Here is a 15,528-nt window from a genome sequence, read left to right on the forward strand (position 1 = left end):
TATTTAAACATTCTACTTTTTATACAAGAGACACTATAAAAAGAGAAAACAATCTACCACTACTTCCTAATTCCTTAAACTTGCTCCTTGTAAGCCTTTGAGGTAAGGTAGTGTCTCCTTGAGCTTCTTCAACTTCGGCCTCTACCTTCTTTTGTCCTTGATCTTCGGCTTCTATTTCCTCTTGAGCTTGATCTCCATCATTAACCATGCTACGCTTAGTGTGTAAGCAAATTTACTTTGTAAGTCATTTTTAGAATACAACATTCATTTATATGTTTATAAGCGAAACTATTGATGCGATAAAAGGGCATAATTAAAAGGAAGTCACAAGCTTAAGATACACAAAACGATTATGATCCCAAATATCGTCTAGGTTCAAACCTCAAATATACGCATAAAGGTGAAAATATTGTTCATAATTTTAGAAAGTAGGAGTCCCCAATGAGTTTCCCATCCACTATTGATTTACATGGGCTCAACTCGAAGAAGTCCACCATGGAGTGGACAAGAGCAGCTGTTCCAGGGCGGCTTTTAAGCCGACGATGTATGATCGGGTCGCGTCTTCTTTCAAAGTGTCCATCGTCTTTGAGAACTTGTTTTCTTTACGAATTATCTCTTCTCTAAATTCTCAATCTTACTAGCTAAATCAAATTTCTCCTTAGATAATACAAGCCCTTCTTGAGTTTTGCAAGCCAAATCCAAGCGCAAACCGTCAACCTTAGTGACCTTGGCACGAAGGCGCTCGATCTCCTGTTGGAGTTCGACAATCTGTTGAGCTTTCTTGTTTTTGGTCTTCTTTCGCTCCTCTGCCTTGACATAAACCAGCATGTCAAGGCAATTTCTTGGCCAAGAAGGCTTTTAGAATAGTGGCAGAGTCAATCTACATAATAAATCTTCAGCCTTGCTCTATCCTCGTCCAACAGGAAACATGATTTACTGTGAGCCGAGATGTCAAAGCTCGGATCCCACAAACTTTTCCCTTTTGAACTTTCTACAACTTCACACTCTTGGATTGTTAGAGCATCATGGTTAGGAGCTCGGCCATCCGAGTGTGAGTGCTCAGAGGGATTCGCAGCCACTGATCTCTTTCTCCTAAAGACAGGCCCAAAAGTTGTGTGCTCGTCTCGTTCACACTAAACGCGTATGAGACCAGTTCGGGGTTTTTCCTTGGGCACCAAAGAATCCTTGGCCGCAGTCATTCGCTTTGCGCGTTCAGTCAACTTGGTTTTGCTGATCGAAGAAAGCATGTTCTCTGCAAAAAAAAAAAAAAAAAAGAAGCTAGTTCAAAGTTCATGAATCAAAACATCTTTTAAAAGCTGAGGATGAAATAGGTGTATACCAATAAAGGGAGAGAACCCGAAATGTATTCTTTCGTCAAAAGCGTTGACATGTAAAAGACAACATTGAGGTTCTCTAGAAATTCGCAGATAACTCGTTCTCTCGGGGACATTTCTTCAAGGCACTGAGCACTCTGGAAGTGAGGGTGGGATCTCCTGAGGCATGAACTTTTATAAATCGACCTTTAAAAGTTTTGTAGAATGATTGAAATAGAGTAAGCAAACCCCTCCCAGGAATACCATTCAAGGAGGCACATAGCTGCCGACCAAATTTTTTGAGTTCGAAAAAGAATAAAAGAATACTTCCATAGTCGGCTAAATGTCGAGCTGGGAACAAAAAATGCTAAAGCCTCGGATAAATGCCCAATTGTTCGAATGCAACAGGGAAAGGGCCACATTTAGCCTAGGGGTGGCAATGTGGGCTGGCTCGCGCCACATAGGCCCGCCCCGTACTTGGCTCGCATAGAATGTGTGAACTGATATTTCTAGCTCGTCCCGTATAAGGATGGGCTCGCGGGCCAGCCCGCATAAGAAATATATATATTTTAAAATAAAATTTTTGAGATTTTTTATTTAGATGCATTAGGTAAATGATCTCATAATATTATTTTCACGAGACATACGTAGTAAGATGTTATTAAAATTTTCGGAATGTGAAATATGAGGTTACATGAAGAAAATATGGAGGTGCAGAAAAAAATTTCTACATGTTAAAGTTTTGTGGGTTATACGGGCCAATCTACCCCGCCCCACACTTAACTCGCGCGGGTTGCAGGTTATGCGGGACGAGCCTAAGCGGGCCAGCAGGTTGAAATAAGCAACCTGTCCCGCATTTTTTTCAGCGGGCCGCGGGCCGACTCGCATGACCCACCCCACTTTGCCACCCCTAGTTTAACCCGGTCAACAACTCTTTTTCAATGTATAAATCATATTTTAGATTTATAATAAATATTTGTATTGAGATGTAAAATTACATTTACATATTGATATTTTTAAAAGTTCAGAGATTTAAACCAAGAGTCGAGAGAAAAATGACAAATTGAGAGAAGGGTTAAAGTAAATTTGTAAATGTGTTCACATTCAAGCATATTTGAAAAAAAAATTAAAAAAAAAATTACTCGTAAAAATGTACTTATTCAAGATAATAATTCAAGTTAGAATGCTTATTTTAAAAAAACGCGTTTTTACGAATCGTTCATTATCAAAACGTTTATAGACTTTTGTTTCAATGAAAATATTTGTAGACTTTTTTTTAAGCATATTATCAATTGTAATATACCATTTTATATCTTTTGTTTTAATTTAATTTTGTAAAGAACTTAAAAAAAATTAAAATAGAAGTGATATAATTAAAATTGTATCTGTTCTCGAACGGGTTTGAGACCAAGAGAACGATTGCTCCTGCTTCTACCTTCGGTCGGTCACTGATGCTCCAAGCTTCCTACTACGCCTTCCTCCTCTCGATCGTCTGGCTCCACAGACGGGGATGGTACCTACAGAAGGCACTTCAATGCTCAAGTCAGTCGAGGTGTTAGCACTCGGGTGTCAGATTACTGTAGATAATGACGTACCTTTCTCCTTGAAATGCGTGCTATTTATATTACCTTAATGGACCTTCATTGGTGGGCCGGATTAGGAGGTTGGTTCATGTTTAGGGTTGCACTAAACAACCCTTAACTATGGATTAACCCTGCTAACTTAGTCAACCCTTGGCTCATCGCCAAGGGTCGGTCTGTCACGTGATGTCATGTGACCCTCTCATCATGGTTAGGTGGTTAGCTAGTCCGAGTGCTGGCCGAGTCACTGAGTCGTCCGGTCGTATCGGTACACTTGCCTCCCAGGCTCGAGAGCTGGTATAGCCGAAGAGTCTGATAGTTGGGATTCGGTCGGTGGTGTAATGATGAGTGAGGTGACTGGAAGCGACGCCTGAGCGGATGATATGACTTGCTTTTATGAGTAGTTTTTTGGGCGCCAAACGATGTGGGTCGTTGGATCAAGCAGATCCAACGGTTGAGATCTTACGTTTGGGATTCCGAGACATCTTCAGACTATAAATAGGGACTGGGAACAGTAGCTTCTCATGCGTTCTGATATTCATTGAGCTCCGACACCCGAATAAATCCAAGCGATCTTTGTTGCCTTCCTCGTTCGTCTTGAGGTTAGTCATGTCTAGCCGCTCGCATGCTACATCTTATTCTCCTGCTCGGTCTCCTCTTCCCGATCTCCTTTGTTGCTCGTTTTCTTCCTCTTCTTCGTCCTCTTCTTCTTCCACTTCCTCTTCCAGCAAAGCTATCTCGGTCGGGGCAATTCAAGCCATTTCCCCGCAGGTGGAGGAAGTCAGGGGTGATGACACTGGTAACGCGTCAGACTGGTCGATCTCATCTGAGCAACCGAGACCCCATGAGGGCCCTGCCTGGGTCGATCCCAAGGTGTGCGAGATCGCGTTTGAGTTCCATACGGACGTCTCACTAGCTGAATTTTTGGATAAGGTTCCTGTCTTGAAGGCTTCGGCCGAGAAGTCCTTGTTGTCGTTCGGTCCTTATTCTCTGGACAACCGGGTGTACAGGGGGCGGTCATCTACCGAACCCCCCTTTTTCTTCATGTATAGTTGTCTCTTTTCAGACTTGCACGTGTCGCTTCCTTTCAACACGCTCACGGTGGGCGTCCTTCTGCTCAGGCACTCAACGTGGCGTTAAGTCAGTTGCACCTGAACACGTGGGCGGCCGTGCAAGCTTTTCGCATTGCGGGACGTTCGGGGTGCATCCTCTATCATCATGCTTTCTTCATTTTTACGCCTCCCATCCATCTGAGCTGGTCGGTTGACACTCCTTGGTCAGCCGGGTAGGTAGCGTCTTATTCAAAGTTTTCACGGCCTCTTATAAGAACTTTAAAGAGAAGTTCTTTAAGGTATTCGTGGAGACGGATGAAATGTCTCCCTTTTTTTACGCGGCCGGTCGTTCAAGGTTTCCTTTGTTTTGGACGAGGAATCCCACCAAAATAAAGGATTGGCCACTTCCGGTCAATCCAAGCAAGGCGAGCGGGAGGTTTATGCGTTATTTGATAGCCTTCTAAGGAAGCTCCCCGCTCGGCCACTGATGTCATTGTACACAGAGACCGATCGTGAAGTAGCCTTTGAGGGTACGTTTTGAACCTTTAGTCCTTCGGTAGTTACTTTTACGTTTGTGACTAAGGTTTTATTTTTGTTGCAGTTATCACGAAGAGAGAGATACCGCAGGCGGTCGGCATGTTGACGACATTCAAAGACAAGTTGAAGGAGAAGAGGGGGGCGGCCGACACTGGCCCCCTCCAGTTGTTACTACTATCCGAGTGGGGTCATCTTCCAAGAACCCCAAAAAGAGGGTTAGGGAGAGCGGCAACATCGCTCGAACCTTCCGTCCACCGGGTGAGATGTCGGCTCCTCCTCCGAGGCGAGCGCCTGTCCATGCCGGGTCGCCACCAACCGACGAGTTCAACCGGACAATCCCAACAGTAGTCGCCGTGCCCGAGGCGGCCGTCCAAGAGTCATCCCTAGCGATCAAAAACTTGATGACATTTGACGGCAAGTGCACCGCGTTTGTCAAAAGTAATAATGATCCCTAAGGACAGATATCGATCCCACAAGGAACAGTAAATTATCGAGTACAATAATCGCTAAATATCAAAACAGAACAATTAAAACAGTTTTGAATTAATTGTGTTGACACTGATCAATAAGAAAACAAACAAAAAATTAGTTGTTTCAATTGGAAAAATAAGGATTAGTTCCATCTCTCTCACTCTCAAGTATTTTGATTAGCATGTCAATATTAATTTCTTAGATTGAAATTGATGCCCGTATAAAAATCATTTATATCGATTCCTCGCATATAAAATCCTTAAGAATGTCCCCTAACTATCGATCCCTCACATAATTATAAGAACAACTTAGAACGAAGCTCAGATGTTTAATAGCAATTAACATTTCAAGTCTATTCCTAACACTCAAATATGTTAAGTATTGTTGTTTAGGTCCGAACCCTAAAAATACCTCCTGGTCAGATTTAAGATTCTCAATTTGTCACGGAAAATTAAAAGTAAAACAACAATACCAATAATCAATCAAGAACTGAATATTAATATATAAAATATCACCTCAATACATAAGAGTTTGAGCAGATTACTCTCAATCCCAAAGGGTAGAATTAGCCACACATACTTCTATCACCTTCCATTCTTCCAATTGGGTTACAATTCACTCTATGGTGTTTTCCTCCCAATCTGACACACTACAATTGAGCCTCTAGCCCTCTATTTATCCTAGTTTTCTAGGGTTAGGTTGCTTCTTGTGTCGCGCTAATGGGCTAAATGATAAAACAGAAAAAAAGCCCAATCTTTCTTTGCATCTTTTTCCATTCCGGGACCTTCTATCTTTATCTTTTTAGCTCAAATCATTCATCTTAAATCAAAATCTCCAATCTTCCTTAGAAATCTGCAATTAACACCAAATTTGGGAATAAAATACTCTTATTCAAATAAAGATCATAAAAAATATAAAAAGGTATAAATTCATAAATTAGGAATTATTTTATATGTAAATTAGCAATAAATCCTCATAAGTGCTGATATTTTAATATGAAATATTACTGAAATTAGGCACTTATCACCCTCCCCAACTTAGAATCTTGCTTGTCTTCAAGCAAAGTAAATGAATATATTTGAATTTAAATATCAAACAGCTTAATTCACTAAACAACAGATCAAATTAGAAACTTATGATGCTTCCAAATTCAAATATAGAAAAATATAGACACAATCAACTTCCAAGATCAAATCAAAACAAACAAATGACAATTCATCAAGAAATATTTTCTCATATGCTCACAGGTAAGTGTTTCTCTCTGTTTTCACTGAATCATAACAAATCATGGTTGCTTTTCATTTCATCTTCAAATCACAAACATATTAGAAACATTAATCATGAGGTCTTTTCCAGGGTTGTAATGAGGCTGGGCTTCCAAAAAATATTGGTTTTTCTTAGATGACAAAATGCACATCTTAAAGAAGAAGAACATACCTACAATTCAATTATAGAGAACATATATGTTATCTAATTACCACTTTCTTTCGATGTCACCTTTTACCTCATTTTCTTTCTTTTCATGATTTTCATGAAATTTTTTCTATCTTTCTTTTCTATTTCTTTTTCTTCTTCTGTTTTTCTTTCTTTTTTGTTTTTTTTTTGTTCTCAATAATAGGAAAAGATTCTTCCTATTTTCAACTTTTTGAACTTTCAAAATCAGAACCAACCATTCCCTTTTCTAAATGTATTGCATGTATGTTCTCCTTCCTTAAACATGCTAAAGGGTAGGAAATTATATCAATAAAGGTTAAGGTGCAATATTAACAAAAAATTTCTTGGCCCAAAGGGGATATATATAAAAAATGGAATTCTAATATAAAGGTTGGCTTTTTGGCCCTGGCTCCTAATTAACACAAACAAATGCCTCAATCATCTTCATGCTCTTTTATGATGCAACAAAAATAAAAATTAAGTAACCACAAATGTCAATTCATCAGTAAAACTCTCAAAACTGTTTAAGATTCACACACTCACTTGGTTTAAATGGTCTCATTCCTTTTTGTCTTGTCATTATCTGTCCTAATCAATCATCTTGTTAAATTTTCATGTATCATAATTTTAACTACATTTGAATAGGAATTCAATCATATTTTCTTTTCTAACCTGTGTCTAATGCATCTCACTATTTAATATCTAAACACAAATTCTTTTTTCCACAATTCAAAATTAATATTCTAGTTTTTTTTTTATTTGAGAAAAATAAACTAGAAAACAAACAAATTAAAACTAAAATTTATTCAAGAAAGATAATTCAAAACCTAAAACTAACAAACTAACAAAAACAAAAAATTTATTCAAAATACAAAATAAGCAATTAAAACAAACTAAAAAAAATAAGCAAATAAACAAAAAACAAAATAACCGAAAAATAAAATAAAATAAAATAAAATAAATAAAAACTAAACAGAAAATAAAAATTCAAATAATTGAAAAGAAAAGATAATTAGAAAGATAAAACCATATTTTTGCTCAATCATCTCTTCTTAAGAAGTCATCCAGCTTTTTGTTAAAATCTTTATTTATAGTCTTGCTTCATTTGTTGGATTTGCCCCCTTGAATAATAGAACTTGTCCCCAGGTCAAAATACATAACCTGCAAAATGATTAGAAGGCATACAGGATATTTTTTTATTTTTTAAAATTAAATAAACAAAGGTAACAATATAAAACTAAAATGTGGACTGGGTTGCCTCCCAGTAAGCGCTCGTTTAACGTCATCTAGCTTGACGCCTGTTTATTTCAAGGTGGAATATCTCTTTGATCCATCCTTCTATACACATTCTTCCCTTGCATTAAAATTTTTAAGACCATAAAAAAGATTTAAAGTTACCTCCTCATCTTGAGTTCTAACTTGAAGTTCTCCTTTGTCGACATCAACTATGATTCTAGCAGTCTTCATAAAGGGTAATCCAAGTATCAAGGGAACCTCCTCATCTTTTTTCATGTCCATCACAACAAAATCCACAGGGAATGTGAATTTATCCACCTTGACGAGAACATCTTCAACCACACCATATGGATACTTGGTTACTTGATCAACTAACTTTAAAGTCATCTTAGTGGGTTTAATCTCCAAATCACCTATTTTCTTCAACATTGCCAAAAGAATTATATTTACGCTTGCTCCCAAATCCAATAAAGCATTGGCTACTAATAAAGCACCTATAGACACGGGAAGGTTAAAACTCCCTGGGTCCTTGAATTTTTGAGGCAAGCCTTTTTTAATAATGACATTGTATCTATCCTCCAGCTCTATATTTCTTTCTTCAATATAGCTCCTATTCTTTCGAAATCTTTCAAATGTTGAATCTTGCTTCAAATTTCCTGCAAAATAATTTTTAGGGAGCAATTTATCAAAGAATTTTCTTTCCTTCTCTTTTTTTGAAGGAGAATGAGGATATGATAAATCTTTTTCAAGAACTCCTCTCTCCTTATTTTCACTTTTCGTCTTTATTTTTTCCTCCTCACTTCTCTCTTTCTCATCTCTCTTCCCCTTTGTCTCATCTTTTTCTTCTTTTTCAGCCACTACATTATCGCAATGCTCTTTTGAATTGGTTTGGATATTGACTTAAAACTAGCCATTTTGTTCCTCTGCAATTTGTTTGGTTAGTTGTCCCATCTGGATATCTATACTTTTAATCATGGCCATATTATTGTCCTGCGCTCTCACAATATTGTCTTGCGCGCTCACAATCTTTGTCAGGGCGTCTTCAACTTACTCATTCTTTCAAGCATGGATGGATCATCAGCTTCAGGTGAATTGTTCTGATAAAAACAATGACCATTAGGATGAACACCTCCGCAAAAATCACACCTGATTGACTTACTCTGACTTTGAGATGAATGAACAACATATAATTGTTGGGGCAATTTAGCCATTTGTGCAGTTAGTTGCTCAATCTGCTGTGTCAGAATCTTATTTTTAGCCAAGAATGCATCTTCTAACAACCCTTTATTATTAAGATCTTGTCCATCATGTTGGGCTTTATAATCAGTTGATGCCAATGCATCAATAATTATTGTCGCTTGTTCTACATCAAGGGTCATCGTTGTGCCACCAGCTGCAGCATCTAGGAGCATCTTTATGTCAGATCTGAGACCATTTAGGAATATGCTCAGTTGAGCAATATCTTCAAACCCATGATTTGGGCATTTTCTAAGCATCATTTTAAATCTTTCCCATGTCTCACAGAATGATTCATCTGCTCCTTGTCTGAACACAAAAATTTCAGACTTTGCTTTGATGTAGCTAAAGATTGTAAAAAATCTTTGCAGAAATTTTTCCTCTACATCCTTCCAGCTAGTGAGACTCTGATTTGGAAGGGATCTGAGCCAATCTTTAGCATTTTCTGCCAATGAAAAAGGAAACAAGCGCATATAAACAATTTTAATATCAGCGAATTGAAAACCCATTGTTCCCACCAATTCATAAAATGTGTCCAAATGTGAATATGGATCCTCATGTTCCATTGTTGTGAATTGATGGGTATTGATGAGAGTGAGAAAATTGGGATTTATTTCCAAGGCCTTAGCGGTAGCAGGTATTGCGATACTAGAAAAATGCCTTGGTCCTTGGTACATGACATAATCTCCAAGTGTTCTCCTAGGAGGTGGTGCTTGTTCTTGTGCCATGTTGCTTTCTTCTTAGAACATATTAGTGGAGAAAAAAAAAACAGAGTACTTTTTTTTTTAAAAAAGAATAAAATAAAATAAATTCAAAATAAATTTGAAGATAAAAATAAAAATAAAATATGTAAAATAAAATAAAAATAAAACAAAAACAAAAATAAAACACTAAAATGACTTTAAGAGAAAAATAACAAAAAAATTTAAAAAAAAATATAGATAAAATAAAAACTAAAAACAGAATAAAAGAAAACACTAAAAACAAGAAATAACGTACTTAAAAAAATACTAAAAAATAAATAAAATAAAGCTAAAAAAATAAAACTGAAAACTATAATGGTAAACAACTAACCAATATTCTAACTAACTAGCTAACGTAGAAATAAAAACTAAAACTAGTAATAAAATATAATTAAAACAAATAAATAACAGTTACTTAAATCTAAATAAAACTACGTAAACTAATCCTAAAAAAAAACTAAACTAAAATATAATTAAAACAAATAAATAACAGTTACGTAAATCCAAAAAAAAAAAAAAAAACTAAAATAAATAACGTAAAGAAAAGAAAATAATATAAAAACAACAACTTTCTTTTTTTAAAAGAGTAAATCTCTAATAAAATCAAATCAAATCTAATTTTAATAAAATAAATAAAATCAAAACAAATCAAAAAATTTAAAATATTTACAATATTTAGGAAATTATACCCAACAAATCAAATTTGTTCTCGGGCAATTGCGCCAAAAACTTGATGACATTTTACGGCAAGTGCAACGCGTTTGTCAGAAGTAATAATTGTCCCTAAGGACGGATATCGATCCCACAAGGAACAGTGAATTATCGAGTACAATAATCGCTAAATATAAAAACAGAACAATTAAAAGATTTTTGAATTAAATGGGTTGACACTAATCAATAAGAAAACAAACAAAAAATTAGTTGTTTCAATTGGAAAAATAAGGATTAGTTTCATCTCTCTCACTCTCAAGTATTTTGATTAGCATGTCAATATTAAGTTCTTTGATTGAAATTGATGCCCGTATAAAAATCATTTATATCAATTCCTTGCATATAAAATCCTTAAAAATGTCCCCTAACTATCGATCCCTCGCATAATTATAAGAACAACTTAGAACGAAGCTCAGACGTTTAATAGCAATTAACATTTCAAGTCTATTCCTAGCACTCAAATATGCTAAGTATTGTTGTCTAGGTTCCAACCCTAAAAATACCTCCCGGTCAGATTTAAGATTCTCAATTTGTCACGAAAAATTAAAAGTAAAACAACAATACCAATAATCAATCAAGAACTGAATATTAATATATAAAATATCACCTCAATACATAAGAGTTTGAGCAAATTACTCACAATCCCAAAGGGTAGAATTAGCCACGCATACTTCTATCACCTTCCATTCTCCCAATTGGGTTACAATTCACTCTATGGTGTTTTCCTCCCAATCTGGCACACTACAATTGAGCCTCTAGCCCTCTATTTATCCTAGTTTTCTAGGGTTAGGTTGTTTCTTGTGTCGTGCTAATGGGCTAAATGATAAAACAGAAAAAAGGCTCAATCTTTCTTTGCATCTTTTTCCATTCCGGGACCTTCTATCTTTATCTTTTTAGCTCAAATCATTCATTTTAAATCAAAATCTCCAATCTTCCTTAGAAATTTGCAATTAACACCAAATTTGGAAATAAAATACTTTTATTCAAATAAAGATCATAAAATATATAAAAATGTATAAATTCATAAATTAGTGATTATTTTATATGTAAATTAACAATAAATCCTCATTAGTGCCTATATTTTAATATGAAATATTATAGAAATTAGGCACTTATCAGTAGGGGTTGACTTGTGTTTTAAAGGGGTTATGAATTTCACCCTGCCCTCTAGCATTGAGGAGCTTATCGAGTCGATCCCTGAGGACGACCTGCTCGACGGTGGCGTCGAGATGATGTGCCGAGGCATGATACTGACCCGCCAGGGGCGGAGGCGCATAGGTGTTGCATCGAGGAGCTATCGGACCTTGAGCATGAACTTCAGGAGGCGTCCAACAACCTGAAGCAGGCCGTTGATGCCAACACAGCTTAAGAGAAGAAGTTGTGTTCAAAGGCTGCCAAGTTGGAGCTCGGTGCAACTTGAGTGGCCGAGCTGGAGAAGGCCGACGCTGAGAATACGACTGAGATTGCTCGGCTGAGACGGGCGTTGGAGGATGCCGAGCGCAAGGGGGCATCTCTGGAGGGAGAGGTTGCTTCTTTGCAATAAGGGAAGGAGGCGGTAGAAGCCGAAGTGCTGAAGACCATGGAGGACACCATGGTCTTGATAACCTAGAGCTTCGACCTGGCCGTCCGACAAGCTAGGGTATTGTACAGTGGGCCTCCACCTTCTAGACAATTCGACCAAGAGATAGAGCTCTTTGAAGGCCGATTGGTCCCTGCGTTTGAGGTCCAGAATTTGCAAAGCGTCGCCCAGCCTACGCCGAACGAGGATGCAGAAGACCAAAGCTTAGGCTCTTAGGTTTTGTAGACTCGTTCTTTTTTGTTCCCTTGAGGCTGGGGTGTGGCCTCCACCTCTTATTGATAAATTAATTTGGTTGTTTTCGCTTTCAAATATTTGCACAAGTCTTTTACTTCAGTCGGTATGAGTGTGAGTTAATAACAACTAAATTAATGAATTCTCTCGGTGTAGGTTGAGGCAATCGGTCGCTCGTAAGTAAGTTACTAGACAAATTAAGGGCGGTCGACCATGAGAACGTAATAGTGTAAAGAGCGTCTTGTTTCGACAAGTTAAATTATGGGATCAGTGTAGTTTTTGCAATATCAGGGCGGACCGATACGCTTGGGTGGGTATCGGGAGGGAATGTTGGTTAAGGCTACATCCTGGCCGAACCGTGGTGACAAGTTGTTGGGAGGGTATGCCAATTGAGGCTTCATCCTGGCCAACACTCGTGCTTTGGTCTCGGAAGGGAATGTCAGTTAGGGCTTTGTCCTAGCCAAACCATGATAACAAGGTGTTGGGAGGGTATACCAATTGATCTACCAGGGTGTTCATGATGGTGAAGTTATCGATGTCGACTGATATCACCATCAGATCATCCTGGAGGGGTCTACCCCTTTGAAGTCATCGTTTGTAAAGGTTTTGGGAGGCATACTTGGCCGGATGGTCACGGAGTTCACCTGTGGATTACACGCATGTGCTTCTTTCGCGCACTGTTCGATCTCCCACCCCTGGAAAACCCGCTGGCTATGGTGTTTATGACCTCGCGGCCTCTTCTACGGTCGTCTTTGGGAGGATCGTCCCTCCTCTTGCGGTGTTCCCGACGGCGATCATCCTCCCTCGGCCCTGGAGGGTGCAGTCTCTCTTCCTTGGGGCTTCCTCCCTGCAAGGGGAATGCCTGGTGGTGCGGCCACCCTGCACAAAGCGGCGGAAGTGCCCTGCCTCAATCAACTCCTCTATTTTGTCCTTCAAGGCCTGCATTCTTCGGTTGAATGGTCGTTATTCTTATGATACCGACACTTCTTGTTGCAGTTGGCGTAATCGGGGCTCAAGGCCCTTCTGGGTGTCGGGATCAGCTCCGTGCTAAGGGCTTCCTACAATATTTTCCCTCTATCGGCGTTGAGGGGTGTGTATCATGAGAATCGAGGCCCACAATTGTCTCGTTTGAGATCGCCTCGTCCATACCCGAACCTTCCCTGCCGCTCCTTCTCGTCCTTCTTCTTGTTGCTCGCCTTTGCCCGAGCCTAGTTCCTGAACTCGCGCAGCTCTTCCAACTGCATGAACTTGGCGGCTCGGCACCTAAGTTCATCACAGCTTGCTGCAGGCTGCATGCACAAGCTATCGGAGGGCAGTCAGCATATGATGCATTGCCACCTAAGAACTGAGGTTTCGAATACTCATAACGACTTTCCTGAACCGGTCGATGAACTTTCTTAGGGACTCTCCCTTCTCCTGGCGGATGCTGACCAGGGCAATGGACATTAGGTGATGGGGTTGGCTCGTTGCAAACTGGACATCAAACTTGACCACCAATGTTTCCAAACAATCCACTGAGTTCGGAGAGAGCTTTGTGAACCAGCTCAAAGCTCCTCCCTTCAAAGAAGTTGGGAAGACTCGGCATAGGACCGTGTCATCGGTCGTATACAGACTCATATGAGTGGTATACGCATCCAAGTGCTCATCGGGATTGGTCGTCCCATCATATCGATCCTTGTTGAATCCCTTCCACTTATCCGGTAGAGGAGCCTCCATTACAAAGTCAGTGAAAGGGTGACGACGGTCTGTCACAACAGTACCGATCGTGTTCATCGTCTTGTTTTAGTGGGACTCGCCATCCATCTCCAGGGTGAGGTTCTTGTTCCTCAGCTCTCTCTCGGTCTGAGGGCCAACATCATTGTTGCTTGGTCTGCTTCGGACATCCTTTCGCTAGCAATACTGCGGGTCGATACCATCTACTGTTGCTTCTTCTCACTATTCTCTCGGTCCCACGGTGGGCGCCAATTGTTCTCGAACGGGTTTGGGACCTAGAGATCGATTGCTCCTGCTTCCACCTCCAGCCGGTCACTGATGCTCCAAGCTTCATACTACGCCTTCCTCCTCTCGATCGTCTCCATAGGCGGGGATGGTACCTGTAGAAGGCACTGCAACGCCAAGTCAGTAGGGGTGTTAGCACTCGGGTGTCATATTACTGTAGATAATAACGTACCTTTCTCCTTGAAATGCATTCTATTTATATTACCTTAATGGGCCTTCATTGGTGGGTCGGATTAGGAGGTTGGTTCATGTTTAGGATTGCACTAAACAACCCTTAACTATGGATTAACCCTGCTGACTTAGTCAACCCTTGGCTCGTCGCCAAGGGTCAGTCGGTCACGTGATGTCATGTGACCCTCTCATCATGGTTAGGTGGTTAGCTGGTCTGAGTGCTGGCCAAGTCACTGAGTCGTCTGGTCGTACCGGTACAGTATCTAAATATTTTATTATTAAAATGGAAAATTTATATAAATACAAAAATAAGTTATTCAAGCTTTATTATAAAAAAATCATTATATTTCTAAAAATACTCTTTTTCTCTTATCTCTTCTTTTTTAAAATCTAACTCAGTCCTTCATTAGATAGATGATTAGAAACTATCTTTAAATTTCTCGCATTGAATAAAGTAAAATTGCATGATCAAATTTTTTTATTTGAGTAAGTTTAATTATGTTCCTTTTTTCTTTGAGCTAGTTTTGACTTTTTTATATACCTAGATATTGATGACTATTTTACGGTAAGTGTACCGTGTCAGAAGTAATAAGTTGTCCCTAAGGACGGATATCGAACCCACAAGGAACAATTAAATTCTCAAGTATGATATTCACTAAATATAAGACAATATGTAAAAGTTTGTTGACAAGTTGTGTGTATGATGAATTTGCAAGAAATTAAATAAAACAATTTAAAATATTGGAATGAGTCAATTGGGAAAATTGGGATTGAGATTCATCATTCTCACTCTATTTTTTTCAAAAGATATATTCAATCTTGATTAATATTGATGCACATATAAAAATCATTCTTATCGATTCCTCACATACAAAATTATTAAGCCTCCTAAATATTGATTCCTTGCATATTTATAAAATCTCATTATCATTACGAACAAATGTTATAATGAAATTAACATTTCAAATTTATTGCTAGCATTCAAAGCCTCTGAGTCACTCAGACCATTTCAGAAATTTGCATAATTATGCAAACTCGCTACCATATGCTTGCTGGGCAAAATTCGTAAATTAGAAAACCCAAGAGAATTATTTGTCGAGCGAGCCACTATCGTTGGACGAATTTAGTTTGAGTAGTTTGGTCCTTGGGCGAGAGTTTTCTTGTTGAAAAGGGAATTAAAAACCTGAAAGCATTGGCAGCTGGGCAAACCATACTCATTGGGCAAATTTGGTCCAA

The 15,528-nt window shown here is 38.6% G+C and overlaps 1 pseudogene; it reads left to right on the top strand.

The window, feature by feature from the left end:
- The first annotated feature begins 9,090 nt into the window (after positions 1-9,090).
- Positions 9,091-9,196, top strand: LOC137836286 (small nucleolar RNA R71; annotated as a pseudogene).
- Positions 9,197-15,528: the final 6,332 nt, after the last annotated feature.

The sequence above is a fragment of the Phaseolus vulgaris genome, chromosome 5, assembly GCF_051622355.1.
Source record: "Phaseolus vulgaris cultivar YP4 chromosome 5, ASM5162235v1, whole genome shotgun sequence".
Classification (NCBI taxonomy): Eukaryota; Viridiplantae; Streptophyta; class Magnoliopsida; order Fabales; family Fabaceae; genus Phaseolus; species Phaseolus vulgaris.